This window comes from Mus caroli, unplaced genomic scaffold (genome assembly GCF_978045245.1).
Source record: "Mus caroli unplaced genomic scaffold, Mus_caroli_1 scaffold_2, whole genome shotgun sequence".
NCBI classification, from domain to species: domain Eukaryota; kingdom Metazoa; phylum Chordata; class Mammalia; order Rodentia; family Muridae; genus Mus; species Mus caroli.
Genome location: NW_028227257.1, coordinates 31,956,436 through 31,977,422, shown reverse-complemented (window position 1 = coordinate 31,977,422; position 20,987 = coordinate 31,956,436). Strand labels below are relative to the sequence as shown.

The 20,987-nt window shown below is 42.6% G+C and overlaps 1 long non-coding RNA gene across 5 annotated transcripts in view; it reads right to left on the bottom strand.

Annotated features, from left to right (window-relative positions):
• Window positions 1–12,212: 12,212 nt before the first annotated feature.
• Window positions 12,213–20,987, bottom strand: part of LOC147005788 (uncharacterized) — a 105,533-nt gene continuing 96,758 nt past the window's right edge. For all 5 annotated transcript variants that reach the window (XR_015046061.1, XR_015046057.1, XR_015046063.1 and 2 more), the window contains one exon: window positions 12,213–20,522. This is a non-coding gene — a long non-coding RNA (uncharacterized LOC147005788). The remainder of the gene's footprint in view (window positions 20,523–20,987) is intronic.

Genomic DNA, 20,987 nt, shown 5'->3' with positions numbered 1-20,987 from the left:
ATTACAAAAGCATTTAAAACATGGAGCATTTGGTGAAACCAGAAAAAGCCTGCACGAGCAATATCCACTTCAGTTATCACAGCTAAGAGAAAGTCATGAGATTCACTCACTAAAATTAGTGACTGCTTAGATTTGGGTTTAATAAAGGAAAAGAAAAAAAGGACAATGCCCTGATTCCGATCCACAGTCACAAAACGAAATGAAGGTGAGCATTGTAAGAAGTAGGAAAAAATGTGCAAAATGAATTCTAATCAAAGGTGGCAAGAGATGAAGTCAGACAAAGCACATTCACACACTCGATCATGCACACAACACACACTTTAAAGAACAGACAAAACCAGTGAAAGGAACATATTGGTCATGACACTTTCTAGGTTTAAATAACATAAGCAATCATGGAGAACAAATACATTTATAATGCTAAAAATATGTTAGGGACTGTTACTTATTTTCCTTGAAATTTAACATTAAATATGCCATCTTATAGATAATCCTAGGCATTTTAACCTAGGTGTTTCCAAACACTTAAAAATACTCTTCTAAAAAGAAATATTGATATTATTTAATATCCAGGCCATTTCCAAGTTTCCTTGCTTTTCTAGTCATGCCACTATATGTTTGAATTAAGGCTTTTATGTCTACATATGTGATGAGATTTCCTAACTTCTCTTCCCTTCCATATGCGATCACAATATTTAAGACACCAGAACTATGCAATATCTGAGTATCTGGAGGTAGAAATGGCATTGGGGTGGAGATGGAGAGGGTAGAGTGCTCTAGTGTGAACAGCTGGCCAAATACCAGAAGAATCGTTATTTTGAAGGCATAAGAACCAGTGTTTCCAGTACACCATGACTGGTACAGGGGTACTTCATGTTACATCATGTCAGATGTCACACAATACAGGGTCCTAAATCCAGGATGGCCAGAGCAAGATCAGGAAAGAATTAGGAGATATTTCTAGAAGTGTAGATTTAACAGGAAGACATAATGAGAATTCCAGAGTACTTTGAGACAGAGGAGAGACAATTTTAAAAATGTATTCTGAGAGTATGCGGAGAAGGGATTATGGGTAGATGAAGAATGGAAGCAGAAAGGCCAATTAGGGACTGAAGACAAATGTATGGGCTTGGGACATGCTATGGAAGTGTCCTGTGGTCTTGCCAGTGCAGTGGGGGGGGGGTGGTTGTGAAGTTGTAGAGGAGGCTAAATACAAGATAGCTCTAGGCTTTTGAGTGAGCATCTTGATGGCTGTCACAACAATGGCTAAAAGAACGACAGTGGGAATGAAGAGGAGGATGGAGAGCTCCCTGGAGTGGACACCACAGAGCCACTCACTAAAGATTGTTGACTGGCTGCACAGACAATGAGGTAGGTAGAAGTTGGGTAAGTCTCCAGGGTAGCATCTGGTTGAAGGTGTAAAAGGGCATCAGCTCAGGATGGTTCAAAGATTAAAGAGGTGTGAGAACAAATACCTTTCTCTTAACCAAGCTGTCCTGTCCTCAGGGTTTGGGCCCAAACCCTGTGTGTGGTCACAGGCTAGACCTGCAGAAGAGAATTTTGAGGAACAGATGAAAATGACAGTGAGGGCTCTATGATAAGATCACTGAGGCCCCTGGATTAGCTCCCAGCAATAAATTTCATAACTTGCTATAGTATTCACGCTTACTACTTGAAAAACACTGCAAGGAAATTTATTGAGAATGAGGAGAAAGGTGGGAGAATGACTAAGATAGGAGAATTGCTTTGGGTTTTTTTTGTTTATAAACAATGACCATAAAAGCAAGGACCAGGGTAGGGTGTGTAGTGAAGTAATGGGCCATTTGCCTAACATGTATTAGAGCCCTGGGTTCAACTCCCAGCACTACAAAAAGGTGAACAGGCAAAGGGGGTAATTACCAAAGTAGTACCCGAGACTATGTAGGTTATCAGTGCAGGGTGTGCTAGGTGCTAGACTGAAAGGTAAAGGGGGGCCTCTTTTACAGACTGTCCCCCTTCAGTGGTGTCTTGAAACACAGGTAAACTTCTGTCACCTAAGACCAAGCAGAGTCATTTGTTAATAGCATTAAAAATACCAACCTACAAATATGCACCAGGTATGCAAACACACCTTGTGCCACCATGAATGAATTACATAAAAGTTTATATTCAGTTCCAGGTTCTATCTTTAGTTTTCCATATCAACTGACCGTGATTGAAAGGATATTTTTGATACACGTGGTCCTTTTTTACTCTTATCCAAATTTCTATTGGAGAATTATTCCACTCTAATAAGTGAATAAACAAAACAAGTGAACTTCCCTTCGTCTCTGTTACTTAAGGGTTGCTTAGAAATATTTCAAAAAGTCATGCTTACACAACGTAGGGTTCTGACTTTAGAAACTATTAATTTGACAAATGCAAAGAGACTCTCAATCAAGAAGAACTGACATGATTTCATAATCTGTTTAAATATTGACTACTGTTCTTCAGCTCTGGGGTGTTTCAATCCCAAGATAAGGAAATACCAAGCAAAAACCCAGTGGCCTTCTAACCATAGCACCTTGTGGTTTGGGCAACAGTGGAGATGGGCGTGGAAACTCAGCAGCTCACCTGCCCTGAAACTGCTACCGAAGAAAGCCTCTTGTATCAGAACACAACTATTGCCTGTCATTTAAGAGCAAAGGAAAGGAATGAATGGGCCTAAACCCATAAGATTTAGTCCACACTAACAGACTGGGAAGTTGGGGTTTCCTAAGGAAATCAGGCATACACTGGGCTCTCAATGATGTCCTTAATAGTAACTATTAGGTAGACACCTCTTGGTATCACGGCACTTGCAGATCTCCTAGTCATTTTAAAAATAAGTGAACTACTTAACCATATTCTTTTCTTGTTTCATCTGCAGTAGTTGGGCTCATTTAGCCTAGCAAGAGGATTTACTCCCTATCTGAAGTCAGGTCTATTGTAGACCCTGAAATATAATGGTAGAAAGATTGTTCCTATCAGTTTGAATCTGGATTACCTTGTTTGATAGGTAGATGTAGGAAAATGCAGATGGAGCAATTATTAGGATGTTAGACCTTGCAAGGTTAATGGTGGAAGTCAAACGATGTGCAGACAAGCATTAAAATCAGAGAAAGTTTCATGTTACAACCATTATAAAGAAGGAAAGTTTTCAGCTGGGTATGGTGCCAGGATATTTCTTCCGTCCAGGCAGCGTGAGTGGTAGAAATAGAAATTCCAGGGTGTCAACAAGACAAGTCTCTGACCCACCCTCTCAAATCCTTCCTGTTTCTCTGACTGCTCACATTTGTATCCACCTCCACCCCCCTTTTTTTGAAGTTTTCCTTGGTGGTATGGTATCTTCTCCACCCCCAAAACTCTGTGAATCCTAGAGAATTTACACCCCTCGGAGCAGCCCTTGACATGTCAGTAGGATTTTTGTGGTGGGCACTCCAGCCCTTTCACCCTTGTAACTCTGTACTTGTTTCTTAAGGTCCCAGAATGACTAAGCTGTAATAGTTTGATGACGTGCCCTTCTCTAACTGCTTCTATGTCCCACTTTTGCCAGCCCTAGAGTTTCCAAGAATTGTAGTACACTCTTACTTAGAGCAGCATGTGAGCAACTTGCACCTTAAATCACCAATCTCTTGTTTGCTTCTAGGGGACAACATAGTGCAACTTAGTCTCCACTTCTCCTTTGATTAGCCTTGGGCAAGTTAAGCAGCCAGGGGGAGGGGTGGACTAGGAAGGCCACAGTGCTTGTGGAGAGCTGGCACTCTAATGAGTTTCCTGAGTTCCAGCTGGGTGAGTCTGACCCACTTCTGCATCCCTTCCAACCCAGCACATCGTCTGCCAGGAGCAGAGAGCATTGGGGTAAACATGACATTTTCCTCACGCTCAGCAAGACAGGAAGTTCATTAAGTTTGGTATAAATCTTTGCCTTTAAAGTGCCAGTTGGTGATTTATTTTCTCCTTCTGTTTAGATTTTTAGAGTGTAGATGCCAACCTCTGGAATCCAATCCAAAACCCCAAGCGAAGTCCTGTTGATAAATCAACAAAAGCCCTGTTTGCACAACGCAAGCCAGATGCAAATCCTTTATCCTTGAGAGGGAGTCTAATGATCATTTTTCGATGTTGTAAAAGGTGCCATGGCAAAGCATTTCACTAATTCTCACCTTGGCTTCTAAAAAATATCCTCCGGCTGCCTTTCTTCAAAGAAAATCCACAGATAAATAAAATCTCTCCAGGAACACCACGGGCTGCAAACACATTGGAGGGGAAAGAAAATTGCAGAGAGAGGGCACACTCCTTCAGCATTTCTGCGTTGCATTTGGGCAGCGTGATCCACCAGCCTGAGCTTCTTCATCTGCAGAGGGCTTTATGTAGGATCCTACATGAGACCTTGGAGAATTGCTGAGACATTAACCTCTGGTTGCTATTAGCTGAGACTTGGACATGTGACTAACTCCCTTTGATCCTCTATTTCCTTATTTTAGGATTGCCAAAAAGAATGAAATGCATTCATTTGTTTGTCCTCCACACCTGAGAAGTTGATTTAGCATCTGTACTGTGCCAGAACTGTCCTGGTCTCAGGGATATACAGGTGAATTGAACAACCGTAGGCCAATGGTGGAAAGCAGGGGGAACAAAGAGATGGAGAAAAGAGCTGTGACTGACAGCTTGGCACTAGTCAAACCACACCAGCTTCAAATGAGCTGAGTCTTTGTGTTTAGAGCTTTGGAAACCATCAAAGGCTGTTAAGACGGGAATGGGTCACTCAACTAAATGAAGAGGCAGAAAAGAGCTGATGATAAAAGAGATAACAGCACAAGTCACCACCTGGGCAGGCATCAACCAATGGAAGCAGAGGCCCCTCTTCTCCCATCCCAGAAACAAGAATTACTACCCTGTTCTTAAGCGAAGTTCTAAGGCAGAATTACCTGGTAACTGAGAAGCTATCACCTACTACCATGATCCAATTACTCACATGGGGACAAAGATCATCTATTGTTTGCAAGGAGGAAATTGGAAATTAAGTTTTATGAGCTAACATAGAAGAGGCTTCTGTTTGATAAGGATCATTGTAAAAATCGTTACACTTTATATATCAGTATAGGTAGGGAAGCACAAAAGAGGTTATAGGTTCTAAAAGCAGCATTATGGGACAAAAGGCTTCTCAAAGGATTGAGCAATACTCAAGGATTGAAGTATATGTCTTTAAAGTATGTTGGCAGTTGGTTATATTCAGTTTTGGAGAGGTCTCCCTATACCACACACACATACACACACAAGTACATACACATGTATATTTTGCAGATATGAGTATAAAACACACTTTATGTGTGTGTGTGTGTACATATGTATGTGTGTGTGGTATATGTATGTATATGGCTTCTGTACACTCATTAACACACATGTGTGTACATGTGCACCCATACACACATACACATGTACACACTTATACATATAAATATATTCAGTCAGAGCTGGCTTGGTATTTCTTATATAGACAAAGTTTCTCTCAAACCTATAGCGATTCTCTCACCTCAGTCTTCTGTGCACTGGCTAAATTTATTTTCTGGGAACTAGAGAAAGTATCTGGTATAACAGGACAGCTAATTAGGTGGAAGTTACAATCACAAAAATGTGCAATTAAATAAGACCCAAGAGTTGCTAAAGGTAGGACATGGGCTTGTAATGTTGGACTGTGTAGAAATGAAGATTAAAGAAGGAAAATAATTGGCTGTGTCTCAGCTGAGATTTCTGCTGTGCTCCTGTCTTCAGAACATATATAAGTTGGTCAGAACAAACAGCTATGTCATCATCAAAGTTTTATGGAAACAACAATAAGAATTAAATATTTGTCATGTTCATAAAACACAAAAATCTTAGAACTACCTTCCAGAAGGTATTTAACTCAATGACAAGGAAATGATGATCTGTTATTGGGTACAGATTTAATAATCTATCAGGGAGAAGAATCCTGGGGCTGGAGAGATGGCTCAGTGTACAAAGTACCAGCTGCACAAGTATGGGGACCTGTGTTCAGATCCCCGGCATCCATCTAGCATCCTGACATGACAATTCCCACCTATCTGTCAGCCCTGTGTTGATGGTATGGAGACAGGCAGATCAACAGAGCTCACTAGCCAGATAGTCTAACCAGATCTATAAACTCTAGTAGAGACTCTGTCAAAACAAAAAAAAAACAAAAAAAAACAAACAAAAAAAAAGACAGTAATATTGACCTCCGACCTCTACTCACACATTAACATACCTGCAGACACACACACACACCTCAAAAAATCTGAAAATTGGAAATTTAGAAAAGAATATTTTAGACTTAATGATGTATTAAGACATTATCTGATTTTTATGATGGCAACTGAAAGATTTAGCAGATAAATATTTTAAAGCTGTAAAGGAACCACAAATGTATGAATGCTACAGAAAATCAAACAGTGTTATCCTTCAAATAATTCAAATTCTTTGTATTTATAATGAATATTCTTAACTATTCAGACTGACTTACTAAGCTGCATTCTAGGAATGGTCAGCAGGGCAGTTCAACGTGGATTCCTAGGAAAGTTCAAGAATAAGATTTCAAGTATATTAGGAGCATTGAGATCCAAGATAAGTGTGCTACAAATAATTCCTTCTGAAAATTGTTTATTTCATTGTTTGCTGTGCTACAAACTAGGGAAAACCAGAGCACATAATAGAGTCAGTGTCATCCGCCAGCAGAGGTTTGCACTGGATACACCAACTCTCAGATGAATTCTTCATCAAAATGAAACACGGATAAATTTCCATGAACTTCCTCTTTGTGTTCACTCCTATTAGCTACTCCATCTGCCTTGGATTCAGGTTTTCTTTGAAATGAGTATACAAATCAATGTATAGAATAGTCCTTCCTACAGAGTAAATGGTGCACAGTAAAAAGTGGCCAACTTTTGAGTGACTACACAAGTGTCATTTCACATCATCTCCATCACTGACACTTAATGCCAGCCTTCCTGTCAGGTGCATAGTAAGATGACATTGTGTGTGTGGAAGCAGGGGGAGTAACTTCATTGTTTGGAATTAGTTTAGTGGTCATCACCTGGAGATCCTGGGCTGACAATACAGAGGACACGGAAGTTCCATGAAGGGGATGGAAGAGAGCACCCAGCCAACCCTTGAGAAGTACATTAGCTTGACAAGGAGACTGACAGGTTCACTCTCACATGGCCATACTCCTCCAGGGAGCTCCATTCCATCATGGCCCTGGAGAAGCTCAGAGAGACAGCCTTACATCATCTGTACTATATGTACACTTGGTCAGGCTGTGTAAACTTTGACATGTGGGTGTCAATCTTTCTCATATTTGCAGATGGCTTTATCAGAGCATGATTAGTTTCCAGAACAAATTTGAGCAAAAGAAAACATTACCTACAGTATGTAAGCCAACAGACCAGCTAGTTTTCAGATTTGTCTATTTACATGGGCACTAGATGTTTTGCTAAAGCTCTCTAAAACTGATGGTAATTGAACAGTGCCAGTGTGTTAGTGGAAGCTGATGAATTGTAAAGGTTTTATAAACAACCAGGGTGGATTTGGCCACAGCCTTCCTAGTAATGTTTGTTAATCTCCCTGAGCAAGTGCGCCCCTAACACAATGTAAATATGCCAGAATTTGGAGGTGTCAATAGTGTAACTTTTACTGTTTGTAAAATCATTCTTTGATATCATCAGTAAGTTTACTGAATGTCCCATGGCCAAATATAATAAAACCTTAAGTAAGCGCTTACAGAGAAATAAGGGAAAACATGTGTTTTATTTTTACCCGCTGCATGTTTGTTAAAGGATCGCCGTAGAGTGATAAATACAGCCTGTGTGTAGGTTTCTGTCTGGCTTCCAGTGAAAGTGGCTTTATTCTGGACGAAAAGGGAAAGGATCTATTTAAAATTATTAAATGGCCAAGTTTCCATATTTGACCGAAGACTCTAGCACTTCTAGGGGGGCAATAAACCTTTATTGATTTCAGTTTATCTCCCAATTCAAAGTATCTTTAAGAATTATTTCAAGTAGAAGTGAGGATGTGGATGCAGCTGGTATGAGCTGTGTTCAGGCATAGAAATTCCTGCATACACACACACACACACACACACACACACACCTGTATATGGGTGTGCCCTGGTGTGAGGGTGATGTCAGAAGCTATCTATTGAGCCTCCCATTGTGTCTAAGCTCCCTTGTTAACCACTAGAGGGCTTGTCTGTTTCCAGTGGATAGACAATAGGAAAACCTGGTTTGAAGTATCAGAGAAAAATATTTGAAAGCCTCCTTTTATTTTGTTGTCCTTCCCAACCTTGCTTCCTTCCCTTTCTTTCTTCTTGGAAAATCTCATGGCCACTCAGCCTGTTTCGATGACACCTGTGAAATTTTGGGGAACCTGCCATACCTCTCCCAGTACATCTGACAAGCCCTGGAGGTTAACAAGCAGCCCCCTGGACTACAATATTGATGGCAGAGAAAATGAAATGGTGGTGACATTTTAAAAGTGGAATCTGTGAACCACAGATCAGCATGGCTGGCAGCACATAAAATCAATACAAATAACCGAAACCTTAATACCTTGATCCTGGGAAGAGGCTAGTTTTATCAGCACCGGGAGGGGGCAGCCGGAGGGGCCACCCGCTATTGACTGGCTCAGGAGATGCATTAAGCCAACCACAATTATGGCTGAGGTGTTTTGTTTGTTGTTTGGTTTGTTTGTTGTTTGTATGCCTTTGCAAGAATCCTGCCCCCCTCCATGCTGACCTAGCAAAAAAACAAGTCAGGCGTCCGCATTTTGCAAGCCATCTTCTGCATTTGAATCTGTTAAAGGTGATTCGGTGGCTTTCCCTGTCTTCCCCTAGTGTGGTGTCTAAATGCCAAGAGGGAGTCTCCCACATTTTGAGTTTGTGCTTACTGCTCTCATGGTTCGCTGAGAACAAGAATAGTAGTTTTTTCTTCATTGTGGCCTGAAAGTTCTCTGTGAATAATTTGTACAGCTAGCCCTTCCCCACAATAAATAAATAAATAAATAAATAAATAAATAAATAAATCAGTGGGAGTTCAGACCAGGTATTATAAAACAGTGAGTAGTACAATATACTTTTTGCACAATTGCTTCAAAAAAACAACAGGCTGTGTCTGACATCAATAGGAGGGGAGGCGCTTGTCCTGTAGGGGTTTGATGACCCAGTTTAGGGGGATGCTGGAGCGGTGGGGCATGAGAAGTTAGGGGCGGGTTATGGAGTGGTAACCGGGAAATGGGAGGTTATTTGAGATGTAAACAAATGGAATGATTAAAAAAACAGAACAGGCCGAAGAAATCTGTTGACAGTTTAATATTCAAAAGGTAGATTAAGAAAAACTTTGCTTTCTACTTCTTTGTGTGTGAGTCTGTGTCCTTTTGATAAGGTGTGGCAAAAAGTAACTTCCTTGATCAAAAATACACCAACTACAGACAAAGTAACACTGGTTTAGACTGAATAAAGTGGGGAGACGTATGTGACACAGAACTGGAGAAGCACAGTGCTCAGAACATTGTTTTAGCCAGTTTTCCTGGTGACAGCCCTGGGCAGGCAAGTCTGATTCAGAAGGCATTAGGAAATCCAATTACCACAAGCAGTATGGAGGTCCCATCCAGTACCAGTCCAGAAACCTGTCTTCTCTGAAATCACACAAACTCATGCTTCTAGAAAGGTGTACAAGTAACCATAAGTCACCAAGCCAGACTTGGCCAACTAGATGTAGGACAATCTTTAAAGAGTTGGAAAGCAAATTGCTCCAAAAGTATTGAAGGTAACAAGAAAATGTTTTCTTCTTATTACAATTTGCTTAGTTCGTCATTCAGTGAGTGAAGGGACAGAAATAACTTGTCCTAGGTGTCTGTATTCACAGAAAGATTACATTTGTGAACTTCTGCGGTTGAATTTTGCCCGATGTGGGGCGTAAGGGCAGAGAGATGTGTACCCGGCAGCACTTTGTCTCCACAGACTGTGAGGAGCTAGAAAGCCGAACCACCCCTCCTGTTACTCACACACTAGGACGGACAGGTAGGAGAGCCAAATGCATCGCAGTCAGACATGAACCTCACTTTTCCGTGGCCTTCCTGTGCCCTGACATCAAGGATGAGAACCATGATAGTGAAGGCCCTCCGGGGACAAAGCTCCTCCAGGCTCCTGGAACTTTCTGAGTCCTCTGCAGACTCATGTTATGAACCTGTGGCTCTGAGTAGGCGACGGCCCAGCAGCCTGGCGTTGCGGTTGTTAATGTGTGCACAGAGTAACTCTGTTTGTTTGTAGGTCCTTAGTAGAAGGGTGTCTGATGTTGACTTTTTGAGGCTAATATTGTTTGAATTTTCTGTCCGACTCTGAACCACCTTACAGAGGGCTCTTTTTTTCCCTGTGATGTTTGTACATTCATTACCTTTTAAAATGCCCTGAAGTAGTAAACAGTGAAATACTTCTCCCCTCCACACATCCATTGTCAGCAAGAATAAGAGCCAGACCGCCACAGGCGGAGTCAGATGCTGTCGCCAGCGGCTTGCCCTGGTCATAAATATCTGGAGCTTTGGAGAGAGTGGGGAGAGCGTTCTCGCAGTATAGCCCAACGTAGTTAAAGCCCCATCAGAAAAACCCACGGCTAGGAGTGTAACTGATACAGCTTTGCATTCATGTTTTGGTCCACAAAATGTTCTGAAGGGAGTGAGAGCTGAGGTAATAAACAGGCCCACTCTGTGCCTGCATGAATGCAGGTTTTCTTATACGTCAACAAACTGAATGCCTCTTTGCCTTTCAATCTAGCAAGAGCTGCAAGGGAGGGTTATGATTTTCTTCAGGAGGAAAGGAGAAAAACATTTCATGACGGTCTCCCCCTCCCCACTCTTTGTGGGAAGAACTGAGCATCTATCTCTAGTCTAGTGAGATATGGGATGGGGAAGAGTCTGGGGCTGGGTGTGGCCTTCTGATCTCTTGACATTCTTTAGGGGGAAACTATTCTTTGTTCTCACAGGCAAGTAATGACTACATTGTTGGGTCAAATTAAAAGCCATGCCGTCCTGGTGGCCTGTCAGCTTAGAAGCTGTCTTATGTCTCCAAGGCTCTAACACAGCCCTTTCAAGTCTTCCCCACCCCTTGATGCTCAGGGTGAAAAGGCAAAATACATTTCAGCCTGCTTCTCTTCAGAGGAACTCAGGAACAAGTTCTGCTCCATTAGAGAAGTGTGTCCCACATGACCCAGGATGCAACACGTGTGACCAATAAGAGAGATGTAAGCGCAGGTTAACAACATCGATGATAGTCTGCAGGGGTGAAGGAAAACCTATACCACCCAAGGAGCCATTTTCTCATAAACTCGCCAGCTTTGAGGCCTTAGTGTATTTTTAAGAGGCAGGCCAGGTGAGTTACCCATGAAAGGTCCCAAGTTGAGTGCAATGATCCAAGTGAATCTTCATCTGGCTAAGGACTCAGGAGTTTAGGACCTCATGCGGAAAAACAGAGGCTTGAATCTCTGTTTTCGAGGATCTATGTGCTAGAACTTGGCTCTGTGAATCTCCTCCACTAAAAACCTACTGGGGAGGATTCTCTACTGTACCCAGCTTTAATACTGCCAATCAGCTAACAGGAAAGGAAACAAAGGGGTAAATGTCAGGGAGAAAACACAAAGACTGGATAATTAGGTAAGACTAAGGTTTAGGGACTACCTGTGATTTCAAAGCAAAAAGAAAATGGTGAGCAGACAGAACAAAGTGAAAAGCATCGACTCCCACCAAGTCCAAGGTTTAATGGAGTCTCATTAGGAAGTCTCTAAAGCAGACTGGGGCTTCCTCTGATCAGACTAACCTATAGGCACTTAAAGCAGTTTATAAAGACAGGCAAGTCTTTAAAATGAGCTTAGGGGCCTCAAAGACTCCCTTTGGCCCATTCCACTGGCCTTATATAGAAGATTTTCATCACTCCTGTTCCTCTCTCAGGTGGTTTCCTACCAGCCCTTACTGGGAAATGAGGCATACAAAGCTCACTGGGGGAATAATGGTGTTAAAGGAAAAGGAGAAAGATCTGGCAGTTCTGTCTTTCATTTTACTCCAGGTCTCATTTACTCCCTTGGTCAGCCACGTGTACCTCAACATCTCTCTTGGTTTAACATCTGCCTTGGTTTCGTTTGCTGTTGTTGTGATAAAAACACCATGCCAAGCAATTTAAGGGAGAAAGGATTTATTCTGGCTCACATTTCCAGGGAACGCTCCATCATGCTGGGAAAGCCAAGGCAGCAAAAACTTGAAACAGCTGGAGTACATTGTATCCGCAATCAGGAAGCAGAGAGCAATAAACACAGGCCATTGCTCAACTCTGTTTGTACAATCAAGGATCCCACCCAGGCAATAGTGTATCCACAGGGGCAGGTCTTTCACACCTCAATTAACATGTAACATAATCAGGATAATTCCCTGAAAGCATGCTCAGAAATTCATCTCTCATGAGATTTTAGAGTCTGTCAAATTGACAATTAACCATAACCATCTCTTCATGACTGGCACCCCTGTGACTTATAGTTCATCTTTGGGGTTTACAAAGTGCAAATAAATACGAGGTCTTCTGAAAACTTCTGTCTGTACATCTCTCTGTGGCATGCCATCAGAGAACACACTCTGTCCCTCCGCAGGTGTTCAGGCTCGTCCCTAAAGGGTCCCACCTGCACTGGTACTCCAGTGACAGGTGGCATGGCTCTGAGTCTCAGTTGTAAAGAGACTTTCAAATACTATTTAGTGTGGTTCTGAAGATGGAGTCAAAGCATGTGCAAATCAGTTTTGACCCAGGTGAAAATTCTGGCCTCATATCCCATTGCTGCATCCTTTAAAATCCCCATTACGGCTTGTGAAAGTAACTTTTACTCTCCTAATGTAATTGTCATCTCCCAGGTTTGCTGTCTCTGTCTTTTAACCTAGGCCTAGTCCTGGGAACTTTTAGCCTCCATACAATCTAATCTAGGCCTACAATGTTTTCAGCCTCTGAGACTTGCTGCTGAATATGCTCAACCCTTACTAGCTCTTTTTGATCTCTGGATTGTTGGTATGACTCAGCTGTTCTGGCCCAAGCTCCTCTCCATCAATATGGCTTCTCTCAGATTCTCCTGAATTGCTGTTTAGCCTCATACTAGCCTTTACAATATGTTCTAATCTCTTACTCCCTCTCATTCTCTGGATTGTTCTGTTTTCACCTGTGTCTGGCTTGTTTTCTCTCTCTCTCTCTCTCTCTCTCTCTCTCTCTCTCTCTCTCTCTCTCTCTCCCTATTTCTGTATAACTGTCCTGCTAAAAATTGCTGTCTCTCCTTTTCTCTCACTGTGCTGGTCTCTCTTAAGTAGTCTCTCATTTCTTTCTGTTCTCCTGAAAGTTGGGCATATGTTAGTCTCTCAAATCTTTCTCTGATTCATCACTTTATCTGCCTCTCGATTAGACATCACGTTCAAACATGGGTGCTTCCTTCTACAAAATAACTTTACCTTCATTGTTTGGGGTTAAAGGCAAATACTAACACTACCTGTATTCAGAGGGATTAAAGATGCTAAAGGCACATCAATATTCCAGCCAGAGTAGCCATGTTGGTGGATTAAAATCTCTCTACAACAGTATGAAGAGTTTTAAGAGTGGGCTTCATATCAAACCCACAGACATTTGCTGACCCTCATCTGAATCCCTTGAAAGCTGGGCAGTACATTCACATTCCTTTCCTTTTTTCACTCTTCCTGGAACTCTATGGCACCTCACAATGAAAGAAATACCATACTAAGTTGGCTACAACTATGATTAAAGCACCCCCAAATGTGAGTAGAGGCAGTGTGCTTAACTGATCTCTACCTTCACAAGAGACACCATTTATCTGGTCTGTCTGAAGGAAAACAGGACAACCATGGCCAATGTTGCCTCTTTATTTGAAAGCAAAGATGAAGCAATATGGCCCCAGCTCTTGGGAGACCTCCCTTTCTCCTGCAGCTCAGGTGTATGAAAAAGATGGCACACAGGCCTCTGGATCAGATGGATCAACATCAGAGACAGTAGAGGATCCCAGGATGGCTTACTGGTCCCTGACACCAGAGAAAGACAGAGGTGGGACTCTCTTAGCACTGTGATCAGCCTCTAAGTAGGAAGCTTACTTCTGAATGGAACCCCCACCACCAATGTATCCTACAACAAGATGCACATGCCTCAGGACCTTACTGCTGAAATGGCACCAAAGAGAAATTTACCTCTGGCTTCATTTGTTCTCTGCATCTCCTGGATCAGCTTCTGTTCTCTCTACAATCCTGTGTCTGTTCTATATTCTATAATCCCTTTAGATATCCAACTGACTTGCACCCTAAGAAGAGCACAAACAAACCCCATTGGGATGTTGGAAGAAAATAGATACTCTCCCCATTTAAAAAATCAGTTTGGGTCAGCAAGATGGGTTAGTGGGTAAAGCTGTTTGCCATTAAACCCGGTGACCTGACCTAAAAATAATCCTGGGACTCGACAGGGGAAGGAAAGAACCAACACGCGCGTGCACACACACACACACACACAAAATGTAATGAATGTGTTTAAAATAAAAAATTAAATTATATTCATGATAAATTTTTATATACATACATACATACATACATACATATGGGTGTTGCAATAAATGCATTCACATTTTGAGCTCTTCTTATAAACTATGGTCTACTTGGTCCAAATGATACCACACAGACCTCTTCCAGACACAAATTTCCATCTCACTCATGCGCAAACTTGGTTATTCTCAAATATGAACTTTCGAAAGAGGCAAATAGTGTCGATGCTTTGCAAAGTGCAGAGCTAGTGTTAAATTGCCAGCCTGATATAATCAGTGCTGACCTTCGCCTGGCTTTGTGTGCGTTTGGGTTTCTTTCCACTTCCGCTTTGCCTGCACAAATAATACTGGTTTGGATGAGTTGGAGATATTAGGTTCAATATCAGAGAGCACATTTTACTTTTGATTGAGTAGCTCATTCTAGAATGAAAGCCATGTGCTACAGCTGCCTAGAAGCTGAAAGGCAGAGATCACAAAGGCTAATGCCAGGGTCTGTTTCTCAGCCTGGCAAATGAAGGCTCAGTCACATTAAAGCTCTGTCACACACCCCAGGGAAACCCAAATTCTCATTGTCAGCTCCATTCATTCCTAAGGATCCCTGTCCTCTAGGGCAATTCTCCATTTCATTGTTATTTGCTTCCCAATTTCATCCCTACGTATATGTCCATTTTTTGAAAGCCACTGACAGAAAGTACTTAATAGTGAATGAGATGTCAGAGCAGAGGCGCTAGGAACTGGAAGAAGACATACGCACACACCCAGGATTGCCTACTTCCTAGCTCAGGACACCCACAGAGGGAATAAAGAAGCAAGAGTCAAGCACTATTTTGGCCAGTGGAGAGTTGAGTCTGTGGCTCTAGTTAAGAATTGTCCTAGAAGGTTGGATGACACTTGACTCGGTCAGCATAGCCTGCTTTTTCATATTCCTGAACATAAGGCTTCTATGGAATGTTGGTTTACAGCGCTGGGGAGACACTCATGGCTGAATCTTGTTGAGGGTCAGGCTGCATATTTCTTTTGTATACATCTGTCAAATTCATGAAAAAGGTACGAGAATATAGGGACAACAGGATATTGGCTTTAGAAAGTGCTTTATTTTGGTGCTAATCAGCCTTCAGAGTGCTTTGTCCCATATGGCAGACCTGATCACTGCACTCTTCTATTTTCTAACTCTCCATGGGTAAAACATATGGCAGCTCAGTCTGCAGTCATTCTGGTAGATCTCTGCTCTGCCACATGCAAGTTACCACAGGGCTAGGAAACACCTGACCTGTGCCAGTCAGTCATAGCTCCTGCTTAGAGCTGAGCATTAGTGCCTAGAGAGGCCTCCTCTTACCTGATGTCATAAGCAGTCTTTCAACTCCCAAACTCATCCACCTACTGGGCATAATCTACTCCATAGCACATATTGTTCTCTAATATTTTATATATTTGTGCATTTAATTTTAAGTTACATGTTTTCTTGATTTGGTAGGGTCTCAACCTCTTTTACCCCTGTGTTCCAGTGCCTCAGATACATTGTTGACTGAGTGAGCAAATTAATGAATTAATGAATGAACAAATGAATGAATGAGGTATTAGGTATAATGTTTACCATAGAGAAGACTAAGTAAGTCAATTGCCTGTATATTTTTTTTGTGTGTGTGTCTGTGTGTGTGTGTGTGTATGTGTGTGTATGTAGGTGAGAGATCAGTATGTCTTTCTCAATCATTCTCTCCATTATTTTTTTGAGATAGGGTCTTTCACTAAACCTGGGTTTCACCAATTTGGCTAGAATGGCTGTCCAGTGAGATCCAGGAGTCTTCCTGTATTTCTCTCCCCACTAAGTTTGCATATGTTCTGGACATTAGAATATGTCTATAGAATTAGCTACTTACTGTGTGGGCTCCATGGTCCTGTGGACCGGAAACATCTCTGTTATGCACTTTATTCTATATGGCTGGCCAGCACTTAGTCACTCAGGAGTGTCTTATGCCTGGGAACATATGCGTATGTCATGCTCTTGGCTTTTGCAGAGGCTTTGAGGACCAAACTCAGGTCCTTGGGCTTGCTGGGCACACAGTTTAGCAACTGACCATCTCCCAAGGCTTTTCAATAATAATGAGAATGATGATAATGTTACGATTATTAGTGAAGTAAACAGAGAAAACAGAACTCATTGTGAAGTCTACCATAGCAACCACCGGCCTGATTTGGAATAGGTCTTCCTGTTGCTGTTTCTCTTCAATTAATTTCCTTCCTGAGCCTGCAGGGTAAATCTCCTTCGTTGCTATTTTTCTTTCTTTCTCTCCTGCTTTTGTTCTTGGGAGCCCAGGGCTCCCTCCCTACAGTAAGCTGTCAAGACAAGGAACACCCTGGCAGTGATGATTGATAGCAGGTGAACGACTCCAATGATTTTTCTTTGTGCCTGTGTTTATTTAGCAGGTTTAAGTTTCATTTAATCCTAAGGAAAGGTCCTAGATACGGACTGGGGAGCTACAGAAAAGGCCTGCAGGCTTGGCTTATGTTCCAGAAGCTTGGAGCTGCTGGATTCTGAATCTTATTTATCAGCACCTAGCCCACCCACTGGGCTTGGTTCCTAGTAGTTCTTAGACCTGCCCAGACTTCAGGGCCCTCTGTTCCCTCCCTGCAGCCCAGAAAAGAGCATCACTATCCTCGCTCCTTGTTCACCCATAGACATACTGGGAAATTCACAGAGGTTGTCACACTGAGCTGATTAGGACCACTTACCAGGGACAGTAGGGCCCAACTCCAGTGATACCTGAATGAGTAAGTGCTAGACAGCCACACAGAATAAGTGAATAACAGAGATGCTTCTGGTCCACAGAATCATGGAGCCCACACAGTAGCGAGTTCTATAGACACATATATATTCTAATGTGCACAGCATGCCCAAACTTAGTGAAGTGGACTCCATCCTAGGACAGGACAGGAGTTTTACTGTGAACTGGGCTGACTGATTTAATCTTTAAGTTTTTATTCTGCATAAGAACAGCCTGGGGGCTGGTGAGATGGCTCAGTGGGTAAGAGCACCCGACTGCTCTTCCGAAGGTCCAGAGTTCAAATCCCAGCAACCACATGGTGGCTCACAACCATCCGTAAATAAATAAATCTTTAAAAAAAAAAAAAAAGAACAGCCTGAGCCTTGGAAACCTGGCCAGTAATTTCTTCTGAGATTTAAAAAATAATTTCCAGGATTTTTTTTCCCTTCTGGTCTAGAAAACAAGGGTTCTTGTGGAAAGATTATTTTTACATAGAAAATACAGCTTTTAATCCCAGCACTCGGGAGGCAGAGGCAGGTGGATTTCTGAGTTTGAGGCCAGCCTGGTCTACAGAGTGAGTTCCAGGACAGCCAGGGCTACACAGAGAAACCCTGCCTCAAAAAAAAAAAAAATGACTATGATCCTGCTTCTAAAGTCAGACTCCATACTGCTTACAAAGCATAGCTGTGTCCAGTCTTTGCTATCACTTCTCTAACTTGTGTAGAAAGTGTGTCACAGGGACACACACTTATCAACAGAGTGGGTGTGCAGAGGAATCGCTCTGAGCTGTGTTCAAAGTGGATGGGAAAGTCACGGAGGGCACAAGCAGACAGGCCAGGTTCCAAGGGGAAAAGGAAGGGATGTGAGAAGGAGTCCCTATGTCAGGGAGAGGACAGGAAAGAATGACAAGCCACTGGGCCTCACTCCACCCCTGCCAGCTCGACTGTCCTGATGTGTTCTCTGATCACAGCTTCAGTAGCCTTCGTTGGCCCTGGGACTGTGGTACTGAATGTTTACAGATCCAGAGTCCTGAGCTCAGTAGGACAAAGGTGCTCAGCTCCAGCCAGGAGAGTGAGTGACCCTAGTGTTATTTCATTTTCTAATGTCGGTCCCCTCCGATAAGGACTTTGCACTTAGCTAGCCCAGCTTGATGATGCCAAGAGGACAAGAAGGGCTTTCCTTTCTGGTCAAATACTGTGACCCACTAAATCCTAGACTCTCATAAAAGAAAAAAAAACTGCTATGCAGTCTACTAAATTTACTCAGCTGCACGGAAATTGGCTGTTCCTTCTCTGGCAAAGATAGGAAAGTGGGCAAGCTCAGAGGAAGTTTGGGTGCAATCAAGTGAAAAGATGCATTTATAACACTCCATGTTAGAGAAGACAAGCCCAATTCTCTCTCTCTCACTCTCTCTCTCTCTCTCTCTCTCTCTCTCTCTCTCTCTCTCTCTCTCACACACACACACACACACACACACACACACACATACATTATTGTGGGCATGGCCATACCTTGAGTCTCAGGACTAGTACCACAATGGTAAGGAAGGGCTAAGATACCTAGAAGGCCTGGAGTTGGCACAGTGTCATCTCACTATTTGACACCCAAACCTTCACTGACACCTCTCTTCAGAGCTAGGCCTGTTTGTAGTACACATATGGATTTCAGAAAAGAGCACCTTAGGAACAATGTAGACTGGAAGTTAATCAGAGGGAAAGGGGATTGGACAATGCTTACTTCCCTCTCCGTGGGAAGTGAAGCTTGGCAAAGGTACTCCTAAAGGCCCCCAGAAGGACAGAGCCCAGATCGTCCCCAGTGGTTCCGTGATGGACAAATTCTCCACTGGTTGATTTGCCTTTCCTCTTCCTTCCTTCCACTCCTGTCTACTTCCCTGTTCCTCTCTTTCCCTCCTATCCTCTCTGTTTTCTTCTGTTGCCTCTTCCAGATTATTTCTTAACCTTTCTTCCTTTTCCCTTTCTCCCCCCTCTCTTCCCATCCCTATTCCCCATCTTTCTGGTGCTTCCTAAATTAATATTCTAAATAAACTTATTCCCCTATACCTTTGTTACTTCCTTTCTTTCTTCTTCCCTTTTCTCCTTCTCCCCCTCCTCCTCCTCCTCCTTCTTCCCTTTCTCCTCCTCCTCTTCCTTCTTGTGTCCTGGGTACTGGGATTGTGTGATATTTGTTTCTTGATGTTCTTTAGGGAACATTGGTTCAGGGCACTGACCGATGCATTGACTGAAATGCATCCTTCAAGGACTCAATGCAGAACTTACCTCTTCCCAGAATCCTTCCTTGCTCTCCTCCCTGACACTTAAGGTTGGGACAGGAGTGTGCCCCATGGACTTCCTGCACAAAGTTCTTAATCCTGTTTCTTAGCAAATAGATGGTCTCTAGCAAAAAAAGTACACATGAAGAATGAAGCAAAACCACCCCCATTCTCATAGTTCACGTTCCAAAGCTAACTCCAGCTCCAAGCTGCCCTGGTTTCACCTCTCATGGAAGTTCTCCTCCTAGGAAACACTTATCGATCAGTGCTCGCTGGGACAGTGGTGTTGACAATTTGCCTTTTCTCAGAAACACACAGCAAAAACAACCTTTCAGATGTAGGTTGAAACAACTTCCATTGCTCAACATTAGCTGTTTTTCCTGGAAACAGCTGATAGGTAAGGGATGTTAACTACTGATAAGTTATTTCCCAAGCCACTTTGAACATATGGACCCAAGTGCACAGAGAACATGAACTCTAAACTTTGAGGGTAGAGTCAGCTATTTCAGCAGATTCCTGCATAGGAAGACGGGAAACTCTTTCTTCTTTACCTAGGGAGTTGTGCCTCCAAAGTAGCTTTCTTGAAGTAATGTCCCCAAGCACGACAGCTTAAGTTGCATCTCTAATTCAGACAAAAGTACAAGATCTTCATGGGTCTGAACTTGAAATGATTGTGCCTTACAAATAACATTGGCTTGACTCTTTGGCCTGAATCCAAAGTAAATGGACACCTGTTCATTACACTTCCAAGTGAATGTGCCTCTCCCAAGGCTGCAAGAGTTGGGAGGCAGCAGACAGCTGATGGGTCAGGGCAGGATTCTTCAGTTGATTTCTGATGACTTGTCTACCAGTTCCTCTTCAGGTAAGTTACAGGCACCGTCCTGGAGACTGAAAGCATATGAACAGAGATTCGTTTTCTAGAAACAAACCACAAGGGGAATAAAGTCCACAATGGAAACTGAGGTAGAGCCTATGGAGTCTTTAGAAGAAGAAAGATGGCCTCAGGTCTGTTGAAAAAGCACTGTGAGGCCTTAGCTGAGTGTGTGTGCGTCTGATAAACCCAACAAGCCCTTTGCCAAAGCCTTCCTGTGAGGAGCAACTGTACTGAACTAACTTCCCATGGACTTGGATAGATGGGATCAAATCAGCAGGACCCTCTGTACTGAGACTCAAAGTTTTGGGTTTTCTGTGACACATGGCAGAAAATGTCAATGTTTAGAGGTGGGGCAGGTATGTTGTTAATAGATTTCTCTTCCTACAGCTTCATGTTACTAGCTTGCAGTAACTAAACTCTGAGCCCTAATAAAGATACACATTTACAGTCATACAGGCTGGAAACAATAGTCCAGTAAC